Consider the following 27,732-nt stretch of genomic DNA (forward strand, 5'->3'; position numbering starts at 1 on the left):
CTCTTTAGAGACACCGAAGTTTTCATAGAACTCACTTTACACTGGTTTTTTGTTTGTTTATTCATCATTTTAAGCAAACATAAGTTCTCACAGGAACTTGGAATGTACCTTATAGAGTCCATTTTTTTTTCTCCTGGTTTATGTTATTAAAAGCAGAGAGTAGTTTCAATTCACCTTTAGAAAAATCTCACAATGTTTTGGATATCTAAGTTCCCTTTCACCATAAATCTGGCAGTTAAAAAATAATGTATGCTGAAAAAAAGGATTACAGTCCATAGCTAGTACCATGTTGGATATGTCACCAGCATAACACTTCTGAAACTTTGCTGTGTTTGGAAGACTGTCCATGTCTTCTGAAATTTTGTCTGGGAGCTATTCATTTATTTGGCGAATACTTTCTAAGGGCCTATTAATATGCTAGGTATTCGGCTACGTGCTTTTTATATGTTTTCTGTTCCCTCTTGACAATGACTCTCTGAAGATCATACACTCCCATGTAGCAGATGAGCAAATGGGATACAGACAGTTTAAGTAACTTGCCTCTGGTGATTTAGGATTAAAATCTGAGTGCGCTTTACTCTTATATCTACTCTGCTTACACAACAGCATTGCCAAAGCCAGGAGCATTCTGAGCTCTTTCCTGCCTACTATGATTATGAAACAAGTCATTCAATGAACAGTTGACTCTTTGCTACATGCAAGACATTGTAAATTTTATTAATATAGCAGTTAGAGAGGGAAAGAATAATTGGGGCCTAAAATTAGACTCTAAAACAAGCAAAAGTGATAAAAATGGAAACTATGACTCAAAGCATATTGAGCTATTTGTGCTCACTGCCACTGGGGGCGTTGCTGACTTACAAGTGGAAGGAGAGCAAGTGAAGAGATTACACACCAGAGAAATCCCACACCCTTTAGATAATTTTGAACCTATCCACAATGCCACATGGAAAGAAAATGTTTAGATAAAAATCTAAGACATACTGAAATGCACCTCACCACCAAGTGGCATCTGGACCAAAGTATAGATAACAATTTTTATTTCTGCTTTACTTCCTATCCCTATTTCATCTGACCACTCAAACCTTGAAATGGGAAAACAGATACTCCCTTGCAAAATATACCCCCATTTTGTTTTATGGGTGATCCTGTTACTATTTCTGGATCTCAATCCCTACTTCCTGAATTCAGTGTAAGGGCAAATTGGGCCATGTTCAATTTTACCGTACTCACTGTTCTTCCTGCAGAACTCTAGATGGGACAGATGCAGAAGTTAGACAGTGAAGCCACCATCTCAGCCCAGTGCTCCAAGAAGCCTCAGTGCCATACACAGCTGCTTACAGCTTAATGAATCACTGCTTAGTGTGCTGCTAAATGAGGCTGCAAGAGCTAACCATTTCTAATGGCATCGGCCTTTCACTCAAGGAAAGGAGACCTTCTCATCACTTACTAGACTTCACCTGAAGGACAAGCCCTACCTCTCCACCCTGCTACCCCCGTGCCAGACCTTCACATTTGGGCAAGCTAGAAACTCTGTAAGGAACAGATCTGACTCTGCCTGCTGATCTGACTTTCTGCTCTGGCAGCCAACATTAATATTAATGCTAAATTGGAAGGAGAGACATCGGGGTCCTCAGGCAGAAAGTCAGCACAAAAGGCTGAATATGAATTAGCCGGATGGATCGGCCACACTTAATGCTAATAATGATGCAAACTTTGTATTGCTTGAGTGCTTTTTGAGGAGCATAGACAAATGCTACCTTGATTCAGCCTAAAAACAGTGAAATCACTAGTCCTGTCTTGACATTACATATATAAAGATGAAAAGGTGAAGAAATCATTTGGGTATCTGTCTAGAGATGTACTCCATGTTCAAGGGGACCCCCTACCCTAGAACTTCCAGGGACATTTATCTAAGCCCCTTTATGAAAACTGCCTCAGACATTAGGAGTGTTCATTCTTTCCTATCACCTCAACCTCAACATGTCTAGAATATCAGCTGCAACATCCCTACCTGCTCCTAAGTTCACTTGATACCTCTACTATCCCAGTGTCTCCAGCCTCAACAGTGGGCTCTTCCCCACCCTCTGCCTTGGCCCCAGCATTCAATATCATCAAGTATTCCTTAGTGAGGTTCATTTCAGCATCCTTCCATCTGCCTTTCCCCTTGTCCAGGTTCTCATCATTGCAGTTCTGATTCTACACTGAATTGACCCAGAGGATAGCAGAACATGCCCCCTCAAAACAGGCCACTTTGGTATAGTAATTATTTTGAGCTAAAGACACCTGAAAAACAACAAATGCTGGGAGAGGCTGTCTCTGAACTCCCTGTTCATCTGCCAAAAGTCAGATCCTCCAAAAGGATCTCATTTGTCATAAACCCTTCCCCAGGATATTCATCAATCAGGAAAGATGGACTCTTTTCACAGGAGAGGAGTGAAGAACTCGACACCACACCCACACACACTTTGTCACAAACTATCACACCTCCCATCTGTTCTTCTCCCATCTGGCCCATTCATCTTTCCTAAAAATCATTTACTCTCTCCTTAAGAGGCTTATGTACCCCTCCTCTTTCTCTATAAAGATGGCATCTAACCCTGAATTCTAAGCTACCTCAGAGAATTACTTATTTTCCCCTGGGTGTCTCCCATGTACATGAGGGCTGCATGTTAACAACTTTCTGTTTGTTTTCTCTTGTTAATCTGTCTTTTAGTACAGAGATCTCAACTAAGAACTTAGCAGGGTAGGGGTAAAATTATTTTCCTCCCCTGTAACTCCTAACAAGTCTCTCAGAATCCTTCACCCTTCCATCACAGATTAAAAGTGAAAGATTAAGTTCTTTAATGTGCCATATTCCCCCATTCAAACCCCCTCTGTGGCTCCCACGTCTTCAAAGTCAAGTTCCAACTACTCAACCTGGTAGTCATGCCCCGCCCCCCCGCGCCCCCAACCCATTCCCGCTACTTCTATGCTCACCAGGATCCAGGCAGACCAGCCTCTCTTCCCGCCCCTGTAACAGGCTCCATCATTTCCATCCACTATTATTCAAGCCATTCTGCCTGCCTCTTTCCTCCTACAACTCCTACTTCTCTTCAAAGACTGAGCTTACACGAGTACCACCAGTAAGCCTCCCCAGTTCATATTTCTATGTTCTTTTCTTCTAACACAATTTCTTTATTTATAACACTGTTTCCCAAAAGGATTTACAGCTAACTCCTGCAGAGATTGCTGACTATGCCACTCGTTTACCACTTTCCATAATAATAGTAGCTAACACATATAGTGCTTACTAATGCCTGGCTCAGAATAGTGCTTTACATATATTAACCTATTTAAAACTCACAATAAACCTAGGAGGCAGGTACTATTATTATCTCCCTTTTATAGATCAGACACTGAAAGCTCTCACAGCCTGCCCAAGGTCACCCAGCTAAACAACCACAGAGCCAAGATTTTTGACCCAGGCAGTCAAGCTCCAAAACTATGCTCTAATAGTTAATCTTTCATTATCCATTAACTTTTTACTCCTGCTCCTGTTTTTCCACATAGTAGTCACCATGTTTCATGCCTCATCTTATCCCTTCCCATAGCTAGTACAGAGTTTTGCACTTAATTAGTTCTTTACAGTTTGCAGATATTATCTGCCTTAAAGTAACCTTAAATTCTTTCTGAGAAAAAAAGAAAAAGGTGGTTATAAGCAAATAAGTTATGAAGTCTTCTTACACACCAGTCGCCCTGGAAATCTAGGATCAGACCTTATAAACACTTTTATCATCTTCTTTGAATCACGAATGAGAATCATAGTCTGAAAAATCTGACTTTCTAGAATATATGAATTTTAGTAACAAGGGCTGCAAAGTGAAACCCTTCTCACCTCCCATACACCCCAATTTCCAATATGACATTAAGAAGTATTTCCACAGGGAAAACAGTTTCCAAGAAAATAATTCTCAGATGTATTAAATACAAAATTATAGTTGAAGAAGATTTAGGGAGGGTAGTCAGTCTCTTGCAATGTTATCCTAAAAGAAGTTTTTGCAGCATTTGGATCTTTAGAATTTATTATTCAAAATATATAATCATCTATGAGGTCAAGAACCTTGTCTGATATCACGTTTATACTGTCCAAGCGCCTGGCTAGTGAAAGATACATATTCATTCCTTAAAAATCCTCTGAAATGATTTCTCCAACTTTGAGGTTTTCTTCTATCACTGACTGCTTTTCCTGTCTTTCCCTGAAATATATTAATTTCTTCCTGGCCCATGGATTCCCCTCCTCAACCCCTCCAGCTCCTAGCAGCTTTGTTCTCTTTGCTCATCTGTTTCTGGGCCATTCCATTGCCTACTAGAGTTAGCCTGTAATATCATACTTGCCAGCAGGGGCTGCCATTTGCCATAGGATTTGCTAATTTTCAACATTCCCTAAATCTGAGACTCCAGATTGTGTAAAATAGTACAGTGCCTAATTTATCAACTTGGCAGGTTTGAAATGCTATAAAATCAGTTACTTAAAATGAGTCAGCTCGTAATGTGCTGCACAGTTTTAATGAGCAGAGTTCCACTGCTCCATTAAGACAACAGGAGACCACATTGAGAAAACAAGCAGCAAGAATGTGAGGTTAAGAGAATAGCAGGAAAACCTGCTTCTTGCCCAGAAGATCCCAGTGGGGACAATATGTTCAACTAACAATTGACTTTCTCCTTGGCAAGTAAAAAAGACTCATCTTTCATATCTGTCCTTCCTCTCCATTTGCATACAAGGTCAGCCCTTTATTACCTCCTATAAAAATGACTCCAGTAGTCTATGTCTTTGTTCCCTGCCCCTATGCTCTTCCCACTCCAAACCATCCTGTGCATTTGTATAATAATATTCCTAAAGTGATGCTTGCTTAAAAACCTTCAGCAATACCCACAACTAAGACAGCCCTCTTCAATGGGACACTCCAGGCCCTTCTAATCCAGTTTCAGGTTACCTGTCCAACTTTACTTTCTATTATTCCCAGATTCTCCACTTTTACAAGGCAGGGGATTTTATTCTTCACCACAGATTAAGCTCATTGTTGTCTTAGGACATTTGTGCTCATAATCTACGCACCTGAAATGCCTGCCTTCTTCTCTTAACTCCTTAGTCAATGCTATTGCTAGAGTAATTTCCCAGGAGTAATTAAATGCATGGAATATTACTGGTTAACATAATTCCTTCTCCCAGCATCCCTGGGAACATCTGAAATGTAGGACAAGTACTGCCTGACAAAACAATATTAATGAAATACAACACTGTATAGCACTTATACAGAGCGTCGAGTGAGCAGACAACACACAGGTAATTCCTGAGGACCTCAGTCAGCACAAGCCCTTCTGCTTGTCCATTGTTGCATTCCCAGGTGAAACATGATTTTAATGGAGCCTCCCCACATTCTCAGAACTTCCTTAGTTCTGCATTAGTAGACTCTTAAAGGTCGCAGTAAGAGCCCTCTGCTCCATTTAAGTTCCACCTTTCCTCTCTACCAGCCCAACCCACATTTTCTTACTCTTCTGACCCCCTGAGAGTCACAGGCCACACCCTGTTACCTATCCCACTACTCTGACTGCAGACACACAAATAACAGCATTCACTGTGATCCCCAGAAAGAGGGCTGGCTCCATCATGTTCCCCTTTTCAATATATTCATATGCTGACCAGAGTCACTTCCCGGCTCTAGTGAGCCCTCCAAGAGCCTCTCTGCCTACCTAGTCAGCCAACTACTCTCTCTTCTATGATGCCTCCTTGATTTATTGTATCTAGATAAAATATAGTCTATTCAGAATCAGAAATCAAAAGGCTTAGATTGAAGTTCTAGCTCTGCTACTTTCTAGCGATATATTTGAACTTCTATTTCCTCAGAGGTAAAATGGAAGTTATAATTTCCATAAATTCAAGAAATGAGCTCAAAGGGGATAATGCACATGAAGCTCACTGAAAACTGTAAAGCACCATAAAGAAGTACAATGTCAAGTATTTCTGTGCTTAGTTGGTAGCAGTCACAACCATACAGTTCACCCCATGAAGATATGAACAAAGTTAAGACCCTGGCAGGAAAGAGAAACCCTCTAGTCATTTATTCTTAGCACCATTATACTATAGACACAAGAATTTGTCCACTGGCTCTATCTGAATGCCAACTAATGGGCACAAGGTTCTTGTGAGAATGAAAGTACTACAAATATAAGTGATGATTCCTAAGTTGTGAGCCTCTGCCAGTATTATTAGTATACAACATAAGTTTCAACCTTGGCAGAAGATAAATCAGTGGCCACCTATGAAGTACAACATAAAAAATTCCGGATAAGTTCCTGTTTCTTAGTGATTCTCCCTCCATTCTCTAGTAGCCTCCACATTTCATCATTAGAGCTTCGTTTAGTCAAGCTTTGGAGGGTTTTTGGTCTTCAAATGCCCCTTATTAAAATTAAAACACCTGTGAGTCCTTAAATCTCTTCTATATCACACCTTAGTAGAGTTGAGCTGAAGGTGAAGAGGAGCAGAATCTTTCAGGAATAGAAAACAAGAGGGGGAGGGAAGAGCGGAGGGCCTTGGAGGGTCATGAGAGGGTCAAAGAAGGGACCGGGAGGACTGAAAACAAAGCCTGCACTCACCCTAGTTTTGCTTTAACCAGACCTTGTTAATATGTGTTGCTTGCCTGACTTTCATTCCTTTTGTATCCAGCAGCTTACAATTAGCCTTGAGGGCTGATGAAGCAAAAGTGAAAAGAACATGTGATTTTTTTAAAGTTTTAAATGTTATCTCTGGAGCTATCTCAGCACACACAGAGGCCAGAGAGGAGAGTGGGGGTTACTGGCAAGAGGGGGACCTGCCTTGTGGTTTGAGCTCAAAGCCGACGGGGCTTCCCACCAGCAGTCCTAGCTTGGCAGCGTGGCACTGGAGGCATGCCTCTTTGGAAACGTATCGGAGCCCTGCCTAGCTGTGTCTGCTCCTCCTCAACATGCTTCCTTTTCCATCTATAGTATTTAGAAAGATGAGAGACAACGCTGCGAAGAACACAAAGGCTTTTGCAATTCCGTCTCTGGCTTCACATTCAGAACTGTTGCTATCAGGGTTGGATTTAGCAACTTGGCATTCACTTCACAGGACCACCCCTGTTGGCGGCCATCTGGAGTCTTTTGGAGAATTTTTAAAGAGACACTGCTTAAAGAGCATTTGGTAGTGGAGAAAGCTCTAGTATCCAATCCAGGAAGCCTGGTCTGCCCCCGCGATGAGTAGCTAAGTGACCTTGGGCAATCCACTGCACTTCCTTGAACCTCTGTCTCTTCATCAGTTCAGTGATTTGTCAATTTCTTGCAAGATTTAATAGTCTAGAGAAAAAGTCCCCAAAGCGTGGTCTCTGAAGGTGCAGCATCAGTACCACATCGGAACCTAGCAGAAGGCACATTCTCAGCCCCCACCCAGGCCTCCTGAATCAAAAACCCTGGGAGGAGGGCCCAGCAATCTCTGTTTAAGAAACCATCCCGGGGATTCTGACACACAGCCAAATTGGAGAACCACTGCTATAGGGCTCCTTGTTCTTCTGCTGTTGCCAGTGTGCCTGGGCAACACTGATTTGCTGTTGGTCAAAAGTTGCTGACTGGTGGCCCAAGGAGGCACTCACTTGCAAAAGATGGCTGAGCCCACAGCTGGAGAGGCCCAAATCAGAGTGGCAGGGAACCTGGAGGAAAGCCCTGCCTCACTTCCCCAGCCCCTCCCATGGCCAAAGTTTCAGAAAACCCCAAGGCTTGTCTACAGAACAGGTATCTTTTGGGCCATGTTCTGAACGCAGCACATTTTTACAATGTCAGAAGAAGCAAGAGCAAAAGCGGTTTTGTTAATGATGCCAACCTCTCTTCTGACTATTTTTGTCTCTAGTCCCCATAGATACATGTCATTTAGTGCTGGGCAAGGAAAATTACTTCTTTATTTTAGCTTTTTGTTTTTCCCCCTACCTTTTCTGACAGCTCTTGGCTTCCTCTAAGTTATCAGGGACAACTTGCAAGTGTTGTTCTGGGTTCCACCGGGGAACTGTGGTTTCCTAGCAACAGCCAGGGCCTGCTGGGCCATTCTCTGAGTCACCAGCTCCAGGCAGCTCCTGATAAGCAGTGCGGGTTGCAGAGGAACCCTCTGTGGACCCCACATGGGAGCCTGCCTCACAGGGTGATGGGATCTATAAAGAATAGACCACAGATAGGACCTAAAGAATGCCATAAATAGAGGGCTCTTTAAACTAAATGGCTCTTGCTTTCTGACTGCTCCATGCATATAGAAGAGGGAAAAGGAAGAAGGAGAGAGATGAGGGCAAAGGCAGAAGGAAAGGGGGGCGGGGAGAAGAAATGTTTCCAACAAACATCCCTGAATGTCTGCATTCTCTGCAATGTATACTGTATACTTTAGTTATATACTGGAGGTGCAAAATCAAATAAAACGTAGTCTTTGACCGCAGGAAACTTGTAGTCTAATAGGGAAGACAGTTCCGTAAACTTAATTTGCATTCCTTCCTAATGGATGTCATATTCCAGTTTCCATGACAGAGTACAACTATAGGGCTTCATGAGACATAATAAGGCCTCTTTTAATTTTGCAACATTTTTATTTCCCTATAAAATCATCTTTACCATTAAGATTTTTAGATGTCTGAGGATTAAGTCATATACAGTATTGCTCTTACAATGGATTTAACCTCTCTGTCTTTGGTTATATCCCCTTATTCTTAATGCTATGTATGTGGTCCTTTCTAACTTTTTTGTAAGGTTTTCCAAGAGTTTGTCTCTTCTTTTTGGAATAGGTTCTTGGTAAATTTATCAATTTCACATTTCTTTCAAATGTATTGATTTCTGTTTTTGTTTTTATTGATTCTTTTCTATTGATTCTATTCTAAAGTTATATTTGTTCTTTATGTCCTCTTGAGTTGAAGCCATAATTGAATCCATTTATCTTCATTTTCTCGTGTATTAATAAAAGCACTTAAATCCGTGACTATCTCTGATTTCAGATTTGGCTGCTGCCATATGTCTTAATATGAGCTCTTGTTGAATGTCCTTATTTACTTTTGTCTGCTTGATCTATCACAGGGATTAAAGTCTACCTCTATGATTATGGTTCTTGTGGATTTCTCATATTTCTAAGAAGTTTTGATATATATATTTGATGCATGCTATTTAGCACTTAAAGTTTCAATGATTCCTTCATCTTTGTTATGGATTGTACCTATTAGCAATGGAAAAAGAAAAACCCTTTTTCATCTCATTTAATGGCCCAGGTCTGAATGCTACATCATCTGATATTAATTTTGTCACTCGTGATTTACTTTTACTGTCTGTACTATCCTTTACTTTAACATATTAATTTAGAAGTATGGCTTGTATTTTGACCTAGTAGAGCTTGGTTCTGGACCTATTTTCCCTCCAATTTATTTCCTGTTCTTTTCTTACTCAGCTCTATATCATAACGTGGTCCCTACAGACTGTCAGCTGACTTTCCACTGGGTTTGACTCCAGCTCCTTCTGAAAAAGCTTGTTCTACCCTCTCCCTTGTCTTTCTAATATTGAGTGGATAATAGTTTCCTGAGGTTGCTATCTCTGGGCTGCCTTGCTGTCCCCTGTTTAGCTTCCATACTCTTCAATCTCCTGTGTAACTGACTTCCTATATTAAATTCCCTTCATAGTAAATATTCAGAGGGGTTTTTGTTTTCCTGAGTTAACCCAGATATGTTCACCCGTTTTATGTGGATATTTAACCCATTCATTTTTGCAGCAAAGTCTGTGGGTTGATTGACTCAATATCAGTCTCAGACCCCCCTTTTCCTTGCCTTCTTCTAGTATAAAAGCCACAAAACCAGAAACTAAACCCTTTCAGCAAGCAAAATCATGTGATCCAATAGGACACATATAGAAGTCTACCAGGGATTTTTGCTTTCCAAGTAAGGATATTGCCGTCTCTTTCCTTACCCTTTCTTTTTCCTGCCTGGACCCTGGGTTTGATGGCTACAGCTTCAGCAGCCATTATGAGACTATGAGGAAAAGACAATTAGAAACACTGTGAACTGAGCCCTAAAACCCTTGAGTCACTCTTAAACCTATACCAGCTACCTCCTGACTTCCTATTGCATAAGGAAAAGAAAATGATTATTTGCTTAAACTACTAACAGAATTTTCTGTTAGCCTCAGCAGAATGCAATTTCTAACTCAGTATTTCCCAAAAGGACATAGTTGGAACCAGGGCCTGGTCAGTTAGTGTCCTTGGCCCCAGCTACTAAATGCCAGTAACACCATTCAAGTACTGTGCCAGTCAAAATCTCCTTCCAAACATTTCCAATGTCTTTGGAAGGGGTAGGTTGTGCCCTTCCAAAAAGAAATAATGTGTATACACAGCAAACACAGTAAGTTTTATTTTTTTAAATATCATGTCAGAACTGCATAGACCCACTCTCTCCCTAGGAATTCATCAATCTACTAACAAAATCATTGTTGTAAGGACATAAGGTTAGATATCTGTTACACTTTCGGGGGAGTATGAAAGGTTTTAAAAATAAGGTACAAGAATAATGTAACAAACAACCATGTATCTACTGTTCAGAATTAACAGATGTTAACATCCTGCTGCTTTGCTTCAGATTTTTTTTTTTTAATAAAAGGAGCAAAATATTATAAAGCTGAAGTCCTTTATTTCAAACTACAATTTCAAAGCTCTCCTAGTCTTCTTCCCCAGGGGTAATGACTATCATGAGTTTGGCACATTTCCATTTAGTTCTTGTTTCCTACTGTTAATCACTGTCTTTGTAGACAGTTCCTAGTAAAGTGGGTGTGATTTTGAGTGCTTGTTAAGTGTGTATGAATCCTAGCAGGCTATTCATACCATTCTGGAATTTGCTCTTGTTCAAATTAACTTTATGTTTTTTCATATTTAATTAAAACACAAATGTAGTTTGTTAATTTTAACTAATGTATAGTATTCAATTGTGTGAATTAATCAAGTTCATTTCTCTGTTAATATTTCCCTTGTGATAGACATTTAGATTGTTTCCGCTTTTTCACTATTACAAACAATGATGTCATTGGAGGAGTTCATGGGGAAGCACATTTAGAAGAGTTTCTTTAAGGTATATACTTAAAAGTCAAATTGCTGAGTACTCACATCTTCAACTTTGCTTCATATTACAAAATTCTCCAAAGTATTAGAACTAATTTAAAGTTCACCAAAAGACTAAGAGAGTTTCTGTTTCCTTATATGCTCACCAACATGTGGTATCATCAGACATATTAATCTTTGGTAATCAGATTGATGGATAAGAATTAACAGGTCTTTGTTATTTTAATTTTTGTTTTCCTGATTACTAGTTATATTGGGGGAGGGATGGGACGTTCGACTTTTATTTTCTTAAAATTGATGTAAATTGAAATTTTCCTTTATCTTTCTATCAGATAGTCTTTCTATTATTATTTCATGGGAGTTTTAAATTCTAATTGATTATAGAGATTTGGTAGGCTTAATTCATTCATTAAGCACCTACAATATGCCAGGCACTATTCTAAGCCTGGGGATAAAACAGTAAACAAAATAGACCAAACTTAAATGTTCACAGAGCCTCTATTTGCTCCCTCTTCCTTCACACTCTAAAGTTTTTATCTGAATAAGCTCCCTTTTTAGATCCAGGTTATTATCATTTTTAATATTTTTGCTAAATTTTATAACATTAACAGTAATCATTTATATACTAATATGAAATTTTATTGGTTTCATTTCTTATGATAAGTTCTGTGATGCACTGGCTTCCTCCAGTTTGAATTATTTATTTTGATTTCTTCCTTGAATTGCTATATGACTTTTTCAAGGAATTTTGCTCAGAAAAAGGAATATTTTATGAGTTCTTCAACACATGAGAATAGATTTTTCTGTTGCCCTCTCACATAAACCGTATAAGAAATTCTTAGGTAGTAACATTTCCTTCAAAGTTTTATATATGTTATTCCCTGACTTCCAGCAATTAGTATAGCTGATGCTCTTTTTTCCCTTTTCTAAATAATATGTTTTGGTTTGTTGTTTTTCCCTGAGTGCAAGAAGGAAGTTGTATTGGATCTGTCTTAGTAGGAGTCTATACACTAAGTTTACCTGATTCCTAGTAGGTCCTTTCAGTCTTCAGACTCAAATGTTTCTTGAGGTATGGATTTTTTTTTCTATTATTTCTTTGTTGTTACCACTTCTGTAGCTGCTCTCTCTTTTGGGTATTTTCACTATACTTAATTGGATCTGTTGGATTTATTCCCTGCCCATGTTTCCTTTACACGCATTATGGTTCTTGGAGTACGAAATGGCAACCCACTCCAGTAGTCTTGCCTAGAAAACACCATGGACAGAGGAGCCTGGTGGGCTATGGTCCTTGAGGTCGCAAAGAGTTGGACATGATTGAACATGTACCATTTCTGCAGTTGTTCTCTCTTTTTGGTATTTTCATTACACCTAAGTTGGATCTGTTGGATTTATACCCTGACCATGTTTCCTTTACATGCATTATGGTTAAGTTTATTTTCCTCTGCAATATAGGAGAATTTCTCAACATAATTGTCTAATTCACCAATTCAATTTACTGCAGGATTCAATTTTCTCTATGCTGCTTTTATTTAGAATTTTAATTTAAGAATTATATTGCTGATATTATGGCAATACTTCCTAGCCTCAGATTGTTCTGTTTTCCTAAATGCAGTGTCTTCTCTAATCCTGTACTGAAATATTAAAAAGAATTGGTGATTCAAAGATATCTACAAAAAAGTTTTTTCTTCTTCTGATTTCTTGGGATAAATTCATTTCAGAGAGGTCATCTCCTTGGATTGCTCTGACTGGCCTCTCTTCTTTGAACAATTTAAATAGTATTGAATAATTTCTCAAGCCCAGCCCAATCCTTTTTCCCTATTTACCCATCCTTGCAGCTCCTTGATTGCCCCATGTTTTCTTTCAGTTTGCCTTCAGATCTTTGCATAGGATGCAAAGCCTCTGAATGAAACTCTCATTCCAGAATAATGCCTGGCACATAACAGTGCTCAACAAAAATTTGTTAACAAATAAGTGTCTACATTTTTCCTGTTTGGGAATTTGAAAAGTGGCTTATCAGAAACTGGACAGGTCTGTATTTTAACTGTTTCATTTCAGACAAAGGAGAAAGGGAAAACTTCATATTTTTATGGCTTTTTCCCCTAAGATTGGCAACCTAGATTGTACCCAGAAGTTAGCAAAGAGTACATGCAAGAAACTTTGCCTGCTTAGCCCATTGTACTTATGGGATGCCCTTCTATGTTTGTTGTGGCCCCCCAAGCCAGCCCCTTCTCAGATTGGCACAGCTCTCCTTAGCGCAAACCTGCTGGGATAATGCCTCCATTTTATTTGGCATGGCCGCTCATGGCAAGGATGGAGTCAAGGTCAACTTCCCAAGGTCATTGGTAGGGCTCTCATGTGTCCCACATTTGCTTGAGCACCTGTTGTCTGAGCTTGGAGATCATCTGAGGCTCTTCTAAGGGAATCTACCCACATTTTTTTTTTTTTACCCACATAGTTTTAAATGAGTCTTTTCTTCATATGCACAGGAGTCAGTACTCCCCTAAATCCATTTTTTAAATAAAATCTTCAATCAAGCTTGCATTAGTTTCCTAAGGCTGTCATAGCAAATTGCCGCAACCTGGATGACATAAAACAGTAGAAATTTATTCTCTTACAGCTCTGGAGGCTGGAAGTCCAAAATTAAGATTTTGACAGGGCCATGCTCCGTCACAAGGTTCTATGGGAGAATCTTTCCTTGCGTCTCTCTAGCTTCCAGTGGTTGCCAGCAGTTCTTGGCACTCCTGCACCACTCTAATCTCTGCCTCCCTTGTTACACGGCCTTCGTTTCCGTGTATCTCTTCCAAATATCTCTCTTCTTATAAGTATACCAACTGTTGTATTAGAGTCCACCCTAATCCAGTATGACCTCATCTTAGCTTGATTATATTTTCAAAGACCCTATTTTCAAATACAGTCATGTCATAGACACTGGGAGTTAGAACTTGAACATATTATTTGGGGGAGACACAACTCAAGTCACTACAAAGGTTTTAAGACAATTCATAAAATAACAATTTTTCATTACTAAATAGTAAGACCCTAAATCTAGTTTCATTAGGGGAAACATAGCCCAAAACCACCTGCCCTGGCCAGACATGACAGTGGCCACTTGCATGAGTTATCTTACAACAGGAAGTCCTGGTAAGAAATAAGGATCAAACAAGCTACCACCAACTGGAAGAATTCAGGAAAGATCAAAAGGGGAGAAGAGACTCCAGCCCATGTGCCCCACCAGCCTCCCAAGATCCTTCTACCTGGAATCCATCTTGACAGAGCAATGCGCATACCCCCAGGAAGGACCCTGAGTCAGAGTGATTGGCCAGAGACACCCTGGAAACTAAACCCAGCACCACAGAACCCAAGACTGCGAGCCACGTAGGAGAGCAGTCCCCCTGGTTTCCCTTACACTGCTCTTCTCCACCAGGGCACCCCTCCCAATAAAGTCTCTGTTTTTTTTCAGCTCATGTGTCTCCTCAGACAATTCATTTCCAAGTATTAGACAGGAGCCCTCTCTCCAGCTCTGGAAGGGATCTCCCTTCCCGCAACAGTTTTATGTGAAACTATATCTTACAGAAATGTCATTAAAATTTCTGGCCTCCAGTTGCACCATTTTTCTAACTCTGCTGCACATGTTCTCTAATATTTATTGGACCATTTCAAATGGAAATGGGGTGAAAAGACAGAGAGTTAAATGTGTGGATCCAAATCTTAGTGAAATAATGTATACAAACTTTATGAAGATTCACTTAATGACAAATATTAAAGTGGGATTAACAGTGGGCACTAGGAAAGAAAAATGGTGCCATCCAGTCATTAAGGAAACATAGGTAAAATGATTGATGATGTCCAAAATCTCTGCCCTGAGATTTTCCTAAGCAACAGCTCAAGGCACACAGCTTCCCTCCACTGAAGGATAGTTTTCTTCAGAACTTGCTTAGGTGCCTAGCTTAGAAAGTATCTAAGGGTGTTTCTCAAAATTTTTCTAATGTCAATAAGAATGGAAAGATACTGTGCAGTGACATTTTCTCATTCTCCTGCCAAAGGGAGGAGGGAGGCCTCAAGCACAGGTTGAACTTTAGGAGCACTGGAGAGGGGACAGCATGGATGAAGTAGGCTGCCAGAGGTGAGGACAGAGCGGGCAGCACGTCTCTGTGGCCACACCTGACCAGGCACTGTCCATGGACTAATTCACTTAGTCCTCACATGAGCCTGCAAGACGAGTGATATTAGTTCTTCTTTTTTTTTTTTAACAGATGAGGGACCAGGTTCAAACAGATTAATTCCTCTCACATTTATATAACAGTTAAGTGGCAGAAGCAAGGGGAAAAGGGTGACTTGCTAAGGCAGAAGGAAATGCTGGGCTGAAGAGTGAGACAGGGGTCCCATACCTTAGACACATCTTTGAAATCAGACATGCTTCCTCTGGTCTTGCTCTGCAAGTATCAACCAATGAACAACTCTGTAGTTACCTTCTCTGAGCCTTAGTCAAGTCATCTGCAAAATGGGAATAACACCCACATTGATGGGGTTAAGTGAGATGAGATCTGTGATACCTGTTTCAGAACATTAGTTCTCTTTACCCACGTTTCCCAACCTAGGAGGGAAAAAGTCCCCCAGGGAATCCTGACCTACCAAGCTTTGTTGCATGAATAATACTTTTTCCTTTCATACTCAAAGTACTTTCGTATGCATTATCCTAGTCAGTTCTGGTTAGGAAAGTCTAACACCCACTCCACTGTTCCTGGCAGATGAAGAAATAGTCTCGGAAGCATTGAGAAATCACCCCAAGGTCACAAGCTCTTGCTGGAACTGGGCTCCAGATCACCTGACTTCTGGTTATAGCTACAACTAAGAGAGCAGTCCTGAAGCATCGCACTTGCTGAATTACAAAGTACTGTAGCTGTACATCAAAGCCAAAAGCTGTAACAAGCTGCTGTGACAGCAACTTTGGGTTGAGTTTCTATTGACCTGTTAGCTGTCCACCCTGACTGAGGCATCAGCTATCTCACCTGCTCTGTGTACGATGTGAGACTTCAATAAAGACCTAGGTGGGGGCCATCCATCAGTGTCACCTGCCCTGTCTGGAGGCTCTCTAGGAGACAGGAGTGGCGGGGGAGCAACTCTGCCCACAAACTTATGTTCTGGGAAGCAGGCTATTGTAACATTTGAATTGCCACTCCACGGGGACTCAGCCACCTAACACCACCTCTCAGATAGAAGGAAATAGAAATGAAACCCCTATCCCCTTAATCCTGTAAGTAAAACAAAGAATGAATGTAAATTAATATAACTAATGTGGAATAAATCAATAATTATCTATCATTATTTTCCTTCTACTGTCAGATTTCTTCATCAACTAAATCTCTCTCTCTCTCACACACACACACACACACACACACAGAGTCTACCTCAGGTTCAAGTTTGCTGGTGTACATTTATCTTGGCTTTCACAGAAAACAAGGCAAATGTTAAATCCTTCTTCTCATTTGGATCCAAATCAATATTTTTTGAGAGCCTTAATACTCGGAGACAAGCTCCAGAGTAACGCTCAGTTAAAATGCTGCACAACCAGCCTCATTTCCCTCGCAATGTCTTAAGCTCCTGATTGTTAAACCTTCTGTGATGGGAATCCTTTCCTTACTATTCCCCGCATGTGCAGGCTGCACAATTAGCTGCTCCAACATGAGCCACGCTTTATGCCAAGGTGATCTCAGGCTACTGCCACATTACACAGACTTTGCCTATCGGGGGAATAAATCTCAATGACCCTAAAATCTCTCCCTCATAATCAGTTTTCTTTCCTATAACTGCATCTCTCTGAGGACTGTCTGGAGTTTTACTGCAACAAATAAGTTAATATAGGAGAGGAAACAGATGGGCTTGACTGCATTCTGGGATTTTTATAAAGCAACTCATTTTGGAAAGTGTAAGTAAGCTTTTGTCTACAAATCCCCCAAAGGCATGAATAAAGAATGGGAATTTGGGTCCCAAAATAACAAGAAGGGACAATAATTATGGTACCAACCCACAAGTGGTCTGAGAATTCAATCAGGAGCGCTGAGGTTCCAAACACTAATCCCAGATGGGCACTAACTCACTTCATGGTCTTCAACACATCAGTGAAATCTCCACACTGGGTTGGAGTTTTCATCTGCGACACAGGTTTGATATTACAAACATCTATTCAAAGTGAACATGATACTTTTTACTAGCCACTAGAGAATTTTGTGCCTTGTGTCAAAGAAAAGTTTGAGGCTCAGTTTAATTTAAAAATAACAAATTGTCATCAACGGACTACTTCCATGACTCAGGATTATCATAAAGGTGGTACACTGGGAGTGAATTGTGGATTAGACAGGAGAGGAAAAATTCCAAAAATACCCAGACCACTCTGTCTTTTCTGAGAACTACTGAGGCCCATGATGGGCCTCTACATGACTGTACCAGCTAACCATTCTGCCCCTACACCCCATGTCATACAGACTTGGTATCTGACCAAAGGGAACCTCTCCTGAGACTGAAATGGGGTAACTGGATTCTATCTCCTAGAAATTTAGAATTAAAAGTCAGTGGACCCTGGGACTTCCCTGGTGGTCCAGTGGTTAAGGCTCTGAGCTTTCAATGCAGCAGGGGTGGGTTCAATCACTGGTTGGGGAAATAAGATCCCACATGTGGCACAGGAAAAAAAAAAAAGACAATTGGCCTCATCATACATTGTTAGTTGGGATGCAAAATGATGAAGCCACTGTGGAAAATAGTATGGCAGTTCCTCAGAAAGTTAAACATAGAATTATCATATGACCTAGCAATTCTGCTCCTATGTGGAGAATTGAATATACGTACTTGCAAAACCTTGTACACTAATGTTCATAGCAGCATTATTGGTAATAGCTAAAAAGTGGTAACAACTCAAATGCCCATCAATTGATGGGTGGATAAACAAATGTGATATTTCCATATATTAGAATACTATTTAGCCATTAAAGTAAGTGGCAGTACTCTTAAATGCTACAACAAGGATCAACATTAAAAACATTATGCTAAGTGAAAGAAGTCAGACACAAAGGTCATATGTTATTGCATTTATATAAAATGTTCAGAATAGGCAAAGAGACAGGAAGTAAATTAGTGGTTACCAGAGAATGGGGGGATGGGATATTTGGGACAAGATGCTAAGAGAAACAGGGTTTCCTTTGGGGTGAAGGAAATGTTCAGGAATTAGGTAGTGGTAATGACTAGACAACATAATGAATATACTGAAAACCACAGACGTGAACACTTTAAATGGTGACTGTTACATTATGTGATGTGCATTTTAATTTTTAAAAATACTATATTAAAAATAAGCATTGGGATTAAGTCAGATAGGTATGGGCTGTGGTCTGGAAACTTTCTATAACTCGGAGACTGAGGGTACCATTCATGGGGATTTATAGTGAGCCAAACACAAGCTCAACAGAGAAAGCTAATCTGCAAGGGAAACAGAAGGAGCAGATACTCCAACAGTAGAAATGAGGTGACTGGAAGCCCCTGGAGTGAGAGGCTCTCCAAGTCCTAGTGTGGATCTGTGCAAGACCCAGATGAATAGCCTGACCTTGGGAGATATCCCTGCACCTATTTCATAGGCCCCCACTTTTTCTTCTTTAAATTGAAGAAAGTAGGAAAAACCACTACACCATTCAGGTATGACCTAAACCAAATCCCTTATGATTATACAGTGGAAGTGACAAAATAGATTCAAGGGATTAGATCTGATAGACACAAGTGCCTGAAGAACTATGGACAGAAGTTTGTGACATTGTACAGAAGGCGGTGATCAAAACCATCCTCAAGAAAAAGAATTACAAAAAGACAAAATGGTTGTCTGATGAGGGCTTACAAATAGTTGAGAAAAGAGGAAAAGCGAAAGGCAAAGGAGAAAAGGAAAGATATACCCATCCGAATGTAGAGTTCCAAAGAATACTAGGAGAGAGAAGAAACCCTTCCTCAGTGATCAATGCAAAGAAATAGAGGAAAATAACAGAATGGGAAAGACTAGAGATCTCTTCAAGAAAATTAGAGATACAAGGGAACATTTCATGCAAAGATGGGCACAATAAAGGACAGAAATGGTATGGACCTAACAGAAGCAGAAGATACTAATAAGAGGTGGCAAGAATACACAGAAGAACCATGCAAAAGATATCTTAATGACCCAAATAACCACGATGGTGTGATCACTCACCTAGAGCCAGACATCTTAGAGTGTGAATTCAAGTGGGCCTTAGGAAGCATCACTACAAACAAAGCTAGTGGAGCTGTTGCAATTCCAGCTGAGCTATTTCAAATCCTAAAAGATGATGCTGTTAAAGTGCTGTACTCAATACGCCAGCAAATTTGGAAAACTAGCAATGGCCACAGGACTGGAAAAGTTCAGTTTTCATTACAGTCCCAAAGAAGGGCAATGCCAAAGAATGTTCAAATTACCACACAATTGTACTCATTTCACATTCTAGTAAAGTAATGCTCAACATTCTCCAAGCTAGGCTTCAACAGTATGTGAACTGAGAATTTCCAGATGTTCAAATTGGATTTAGACAAGGCAGAGGAGCCAGAGATCAAATTGCCAACATCCATTGGATCATAGAAAAAGCAAGAGAATTCCAGAAAAACATCTACTTCTGCTTCATTGACTATGCTAAAACCTTTGACTGTGTAGATCACAATAAACTATTAAAAATTCTTCAAGAGATGGGAATATCAGACCATCTGACCTGACTCCTAATAAATCTGTATGCAGGCAAGAAGCAACAGTTAGAACCAGACATGGAACAACAGACTGGTTCCACATTGGGAAAGGAGTACATCAAGGCTGTATATTGTCACCCTGCTTATTTAACTTATATGCAGAGTACATCACACACAAAATGCTGGGCTGGATGAAGCACAAGCTGGAATCAAGATTGTCAGGAGAAATATCAATAACCTCAGATATGGAGATGACATCAAACTTATGGCAGAAAGCAAAGAGGAACTAAAGTGCCTCTTGATGAAAGTGAAATGGGAGAGTGAAAAAGCTGGCTTAAAACTCAACATTCATGGATGTATGGATGTATGGATGTGAGAGTTGGACCATAAAGAAGGCTGAGTGCTAAAGAATTGATGCTTTTGAACTGTGGTGTTGGAGAAGATTCTTGGGAGTCCGTTGGACTGCAAGGAGATCAAACCAGTCAATTCTAAAGGAAATCAATCCTGAATATTCACTGGAAGGACTGATGCTGAAGCTGAAGCTCCAATACTTTCGCCACCTGATGCAAAGAGCTGACTCATTAGAAAAGACCCTGATGCTGAGAAAGATTGAAGGCGGGAGGAGAAGGGGACATCAGAGGACAAGATGATTGGATGGCATTACTGCCTCAATGGACATGAGTTTGAGCAAGCTCGGGAGTTAGTGAAGGACAGGGAAGCCTGGAGTGCTGCAGTACATGAAGTAGCAAAGAGTTGGACATGGTCAAACGACTAAACAACAAAACTTTACATCGAGCTTGTTTGAGAGGACTTCTGTTACTTAGAACTGAACAATACCATCCAAGACAAAGCAAATGGCATGCATGCTAAGTTGCTTAAGTCTTTCTGACTCTTTGCGACCCCATGGAGTGTAACATGGTAGAATCCTCTGTCGATGGGATTCTCCAGGCGAGAATACTGGAGTGGGTTGCCATTTCCTCCTCCAGGGGATCCTCCCTACCCAGGGACTGAACCCATGTCTCTTATGTCTCCCGCATTATCAGGCAGGTTCTTTAACACTAGCGCCACCTGAGAAGCCCAAGTAAATGACAACACAGTACAGTATTCCCAAAGTTTTTGGCACCAAGGCCCAACTTTGTGGAAGACAATTTTTCCATGCACCAGGGTGGGGAAGATGTTGTTGAAATGATTAAAGTGCATTACATTTATTGTGCCTTTTATTTCTATTATTATATCAGCTCTATCTCAGATCATCAGGCACTAGATTCCGGAGTTTGGGGGTGAAAGCATTCATCCCTCTCCCTACCCCACCAAGATGTTAAAATCACTTCCAGTTTCTCAGACACCCATGTGAAAATAGAAATACCATGAAGTACAAAGTACCCGACTCTACTTGAAGAAAGGGAAGCTCACTTTCACTTGGTCAGCACACTTTCATTTAAAAAGCTCTGAGGCCCAAACATAGCAGGAGCTTAGAGGAACATACGTCTAACCCAAGGGGTAGGGGGTATGAAAGACACAGCAAATATTAGTCTCACCTGACTCCTCAGTCAGGGCTTGAAGAAAGTCCCACTTCAGGGCAACTACAAACTGCCCAGAGAACCCTTCTCAAGTTTTCTCCCTCTACCCAACTTTCATGAGGGTATCCTTGTTTCCCACTGAAGGCCTAAATGGTAAATGTTGGGAAGGACGTTGGTCAAGTCTAGTAGAGAGGATTGGGCCATTCCCATGTCTGTCTTTTTTAAAAATCTACCTATTTTAGCTTTTCTCCTAAAGTATAAAGTAATGTGATATATGAGAGGAGACAGGCTTGTTGAACACCCTTTCTAATAGCATCCATGAAAATTAACTTTCATTGATTTGCTATTAAAATTCTACATCCATAACTACTTTGTATAATGATTTACTCGGTAAGGCTGATTTTGAGTCATGAGCTGGCAGGTGCATAGGTACATTTATAACAGAGAATTCAATCCTTTTAAGGATGCCAGAGATGCCTAAACTCAGCATCACTATTCACCTCAAGGCTCCTGAAGATTGGAATCTCAACATCTTCCAGAGATGCGGTTTACGGAAACTAGACTTGCAAAATCAGAATGTTGCCTGTGAGGTCATTGGACCTTGGCCTAAATCTAATTTGAATAATTACATTTCATTCCATCTTGAGTCAGTAGAGGCCCCTGATTAATAATCAGCATTTGCTACATGCCAGTGAAGTGTTTGCTGCTATATATAGACAGAGTTAACAATCTAATTAACTATAGGAACTGGCAAGATGAAAAGTCCATTCAGGGAGAAAGATAGATGACAGTATTTTTAAGGTCTGTGAGCACTGAGCTGTCCCTGACCCTAATCCATTAGCAGTTATTGTCAAAGGTCACTCTGTTAGCCCTCATTTTTAAAACCTCCTTCCAAAAGCTGTCACCTTTTCTTCCTGAGGGCAGGCATTTCAGCAATAAATATTCCGTAATGATCCGATAGAACCTTGAGGTGCCTAAGGATAAAATGTGACTGGAGAAGCATATGTCACTGTCATTCTAACACTTCTAGACACTGATAGTTCATAGCCCTTGGACTTGGTGTTCTCATCGTTGTTGTTCAGTAGCTCAGTCATGTCCAGCTCTTTGCAGCCTCATGGACTGCAACACGCTAGGCTTCCCTGGCCTTCTCTATCTCCCAGAGTTTGTTCAAACTCATGTCCATTGAGTCGGTGATGCCATCCAACATCTCATCTTCTGGCGCCCCCTTCTCCTCCTGCCGTCATTCTTCCCTGGCATCAGGATCTTTTCCAATGAGTCGACTCTTTGCATCAGGTGGCCAAAATATTGGCGCTTCAGGGCCCAACCTCTGGTGGCCAGGCAGGAACAATTCTGCCATTGCTTTTTTCATATCAGTGCTTGCCTCTCATGGAGTTTCTTTCTTCTACCCAGTTGTAATGAAGTAAAATCCAGCATAGGACAAACCTCCTGGAAAAAGAGTGTGTTCTAGAGCCTTCCCCTGGTGGTCCAGTGGTTAAGACTCAGCCTTTCAATGCAGGGGACACAAATTGGACCCCTGGTAGAGAAACTAAGATTCCCACATACCTTGGGGCTACTGAGCCCATGCGCCAACTAGGGAGGCGGAGCCACATAACTAGAGAGAACCCCTATGCTGCAATCATAGAGCCCACGTGCTCCAGAGCCTTCTTACCACAAGGAAGAGTCCCCAGAACACAATAAAAGATCCTGTGTGCTGCAACAAAGATCTGACACAGCCACAGAAAAATAAATAACTTTTTAAAGAGTGTTTCTATTAAGTGATTTATAATCTAAAGTTCACAATCTGATTTCCATCTGAGAGTATCTGAATTTGGCCTACTACGTGATTAAAATGATTAAAATTTTGCCAAGAGTAGGATTCCCATCCTTTTTTTTTTTCTTTCATGTTTCATTTGCAGTAATGTGCCTCCTTTTCCCCGTCTTGCTTCCCAACAAAGGATGCCTGAGCCCTAGGTACCAAGCCAATAAGCTGCGGCTTCACAATTAAGTCAATCCCTGGCCTTTGTAGAATGTTTTAAAACTAGAGTCTTGGTTTTTCACAAAATAACCAAATGCATATATCACCCCAGTGTCTGTGAGCCCAGGGCCTGGGGTCCATCTTCACCTTTGACCTTAGACTATCATTCTCTCCTTTCTTATTATCAGACCTCTTTACTGAGCGATACACGTGTGGGGCATTGGGCCCCTGCCTTCACTGCTGTGTCAAATGCCCCCAGTGGTGTCCTAATGACAAAATCTCACTTCCATGGCTTTATGGAAGCACCTGCTACCAGTGAGCACCTTTTGCATTCTTATAATTCTCTCCTCCCTTGGTTCAAGTAACATTCTTTTGATTTCCATTAATTTTGGTGATGGGGCTGCCAGATTTAGCAAATAAAACTACAGGATATCCAGTTAACTTTGGTTTCAGGTAAATATGCATGGGATGTATTTATACTGAACTGCTATTTGGTGGTTGACTGAAATTTGAACTTTACTGTGGGTCCTGTATTTTATCTGACAACACTACATGGTGATATTTCTTTGCTTTTTTCCATCCAGGATTTAGTCTTTGTTCCTATCATTTCTTTTATGTTCACTTGCCCCTCAAGGAAGGTATCTATTCTACCAGGCTCAACCATCATATCACTTCTAGATTACCTCTCTCTTTCCTCTGAACTCCTTAAACACATTTGGCAATTTGATATGCTTCCCTGTCACATACATCTCTTCTGTTGTCTTAAACTATTATTTGAATCTTTCATGTGTTCATTATTTATTGCTTATATGATTTTAGATTCCTAGAGGTCAGAATTCTTCTTTGTATACCAAGGCCTGCAGCATAGCTTCCATGGGTAGACTTGTCAACAAATGTATAAAATTCCCAGCCTTTGGCCTCTCCTCATCAAACTAACCCCTTACTGGGACTTCCCTAATGGTCCAATGGTTAGGATGCCACACTTCCAATGCAAAGAGTGCAGCTTCAATAGCTGGTCAGGAAACTAAGATCCCACATGCTGATCAATGCAGCCAGGAAAATTAAAAAATAAAATAAATAACCCCTTTCCTTTCTATACAATGCTGCCTGGAAATCCTGCCATTATATTCCCTCAGTCCTTTCACTCCCCTTGGGTGTTGCACCTCTTCATAATCCCAGCTCCCCTCCCCTTCCTCGCTCTGAGCTGATGGCCTTTCTTCCTACCTCGCTGGGATAATAGAAACCTTCAGAGAATACTTGCACAGGCTCTCATTTGTGCGACAAGCAACCTACCAGTGTCTGTCCCCACACATTCTGCCTTCCCCCTGTGACAATGACTCTGTTCTGTGCTCCTTTCCCAAACAAACCTCTCCCTTTTTCAGTGGATCTCACCTCCCTCCTCCCCAACTCAAGGACATCACTGTAGCAATTTTCTCTTCTCTCCTTAACACAGTCAATGTTCTCCTTTCTGTATGACTGTTACCATTAACTTGCACTAGGATTTCACTTCTTAGTGTAATAAGTAAACAGACAAACCAACCTCTGCATCCCTTGACATCAAATTACTCTCCAGCTGCCACACTAGTTTTTGCCCGCTGTAGAGCAAAATTCCTCCAAAGGGCCTGTATTTTCTGTCTCCAGTTCCCCTCCTACTATTTTCTCCTAAAGCCACTGTAATCAGGATTTGGTCTCACCCACATCTGAGCTGGTCTTCTCAGGTGGCACTGCGCTGTTCTTTGTCGCTCAGTCATGTCCAACTCTTTACGACCCCATGGACTCTAGTCTGCCAGGCTCCTCTGTCCATGGGGATTCTCCAGGCAAGAATACTGGAGTGGGTTGCCGTGCCCTCCTCCAGAGGACCTTCTCAACCCAGGGATCAAACCCAAGTCTTTCTCATTGCAGGCAGATTCTTTACCATCTGAGCCACCAGGGAAGCCCAAGAATACTGCAGTGGGTAACCTATCCCTTCTCCAGGGGAACTTCCTGACCCAGAAATCAAATCGGGGTCTCTTGCATTGGCAGGCAGATTCTTTAGCCGCTGAGTTATCAGGGAAGCATGAGTGGTAAAGAATCTGACTGCCGGTGCAGGAGACATGAGAGACGTAGGTTCTCCATCATTCAGATAGTAATGGCGGTTGCTGTTTCCTGCTTGCCATCTCCCGCACACACAGTGGGGTGTTGCTCCAGGAACTTGCTTCAGGTATGTGAGATTCCCTGCATCCAGTGAACCAAAAGTGTCTCTGCCACTGACCCTGAGCTGTTTTTTCTGTCTTGAGGTTGGGCAACTGCAATGCATACAGGCCTGTAGGGTGTAACCCACAGGCTGCCATAAGTATTGCAAACTAGGTGTCTTCAAACAACAGAAATGTGTTCTACAACACTTCTGAAGACTAGAAGTCTGAAACCAAGGTGCTAGCAGGGCCATGCTCCCTCTGAAGGCCCTAAGACTCTTTCCTTGCCTCCTACTAGCTTCTGGTGTTTTGCTGCAATCCTTAGCATTCCGTGGCTTGTAGAAACATCACTCCAATCTCTGCCTCCATCATCACACGGCATTCTCCCTACATGTCTGTGTGTTTGTGTTTAAATTCTCTCTTCTAATAAGGACACAAGTCATTGGAGTAGGGCTCACTCTATCCTTCAATGACCTCATCATAACTTGATTACCTCTGCAAAGACCGTATATCCAATTTAGACAACTTTTGCAGGTACCGAGGGTTAAGACTTGAACATCTTTTAGGGGATACAGTTCAACCCACAGTAGTATTTAAAGGGCCTAGAAACATCTTTCAAAGAGCATGCCAGGGAGGTAGTTAACATCGTTGGAAAGTGTGCATGCCCAAAGACAGTCCAGCTGTGCATGGACCAGACACCGGGCAGAGTTTCTCTTGCAACTGACAAACACAAAACCTACCGGCATGAAATCGTCACCGCAGCAGAGAAGGCTTTGGCAAAATGCCCTCGTTTCTCTGAGAGGCAGATTGATTCATAAAGTAATCTACCTTAATCAGCATTATATAATCCCGCAAAAGGACGTGCCGTGAAAGCAATGATGCACCCCGGGCAGCGCTCAAGGAGGACTCCCGCCCCACATTGTCATGCGGCGCCACTGCGAAGCTGGCGCACCTTTCAGCTCGCTCTGCCTCTAGCACCTCGGCCGGCAACTAACCCAGTTTAGTCAGACCTTCCAATGTTAAGGAAGCTTCTAAAAAAAAAAAAGGAAGCTTCTATATTTAGACCGTGTTCCCTGCCTGAGGATGAAGTGTACTGGCTGCAGGGTCACACCTTAACACAGCTCTGCTCCTGTCCTCTACGCTCGCTGGCGGAACCGGCAGCCTGCCCTGGCATGTGGACTGAAGGTACTTTTGGAGCTAGAGAGACCCCCAGAAACTCATTTAATTCCACTCTTTATCTGAACAGCTTCCACATGCAGACTTTGGATCTCCTACCTGGGTTTGAATCAGAGTCCCAACAATCCCTAGCTGTGAGCCTTTGCCTCTATTCCTTAACTTCTCTGAGCCTTAATTTTTCTCATCTGTAAAAATGAAGACAGTAGTAATAGTATTTATCTGAAAACATTTTTAGATGAGTAAATAGGTCCATGGCTTCCCAGGTGGCTCAGTGGTAAAGAATCTGCCCACCAATGCAGGAGCTGTAGGAGACACGGGTTAGATCCCTGGGTCAGAACGATACCCTGGAGAAGGAAATGGCAACCCACTCCAGTATTCTTGCCTGGAGAACTCCATGGAGAGAAGAGCCTGGAGGGCTATAGTTCGTTGGGTCGCAAAAGAGCTGGACACAACCGAGCAACTAAACCACAAAGTACTTAAAGTAGTGCCTGGCACATAGTAAATACAAAAGAAAATTTAACCATTACTATTTTCATCATCTCAGATGAGCACACTCAAGCCCAGAGACATGATGTGAGCTTCCCAGGTTAACCAGCACTCTAGCGCACAGTCACAGTTGGAATTGGTCTGCTGGGGCAATACCCTCTCATTTGGCCCACAGTTAGCACACTTCAAGTAGCTCCTTTGAGATGGATAAAGGTAGAAGCCACGCCTCACCAGCTCTACTGCTCTGTCTTTAATTTGTTTCCCAGGTTACCTGATTGTGAAAGTCAGGAGATAGGCCCTGGGGGATGAAATAATAATAAAAACAGGAAGTTAGATAGGAAGGGTGTGAGATTAAAGGCTAGGGAACCACTTGGTGGCCATTACAGTAGGCCAGCTGGTATAAATAATTAGATGGGAAGGGGAGAAAGAATGGGGAAATAGTGTATTTTAAAAAATCGTAATAAACTAAGGTGGCTCATTACTACCAAAAGTATAAGGCAAGCAAGTGAAAGTGTAAATATCTTCCTGGACAAGACCATGATGAAGGACTCTAGGCAGATA

General features: G+C 41.4%; 1 long non-coding RNA gene across 1 annotated transcript in view; it reads right to left on the reverse strand.

Annotated features, from left to right (window-relative positions):
* The window catches only part of LOC122443979, a 45,172-nt gene extending 18,712 nt beyond the window's left edge, over window positions 1-26,460 (reverse strand). The window contains exon 1 of the long non-coding RNA XR_006270167.1: window positions 26,250-26,460. This is a non-coding gene — a long non-coding RNA (uncharacterized LOC122443979). The remainder of the gene's footprint in view (window positions 1-26,249) is intronic.
* Window positions 26,461-27,732: the final 1,272 nt, after the last annotated feature.

Source organism: Cervus canadensis, chromosome 6 (assembly GCF_019320065.1).
Source record: "Cervus canadensis isolate Bull #8, Minnesota chromosome 6, ASM1932006v1, whole genome shotgun sequence".
NCBI lineage: Eukaryota > Metazoa > Chordata > Mammalia > Artiodactyla > Cervidae > Cervus > Cervus canadensis.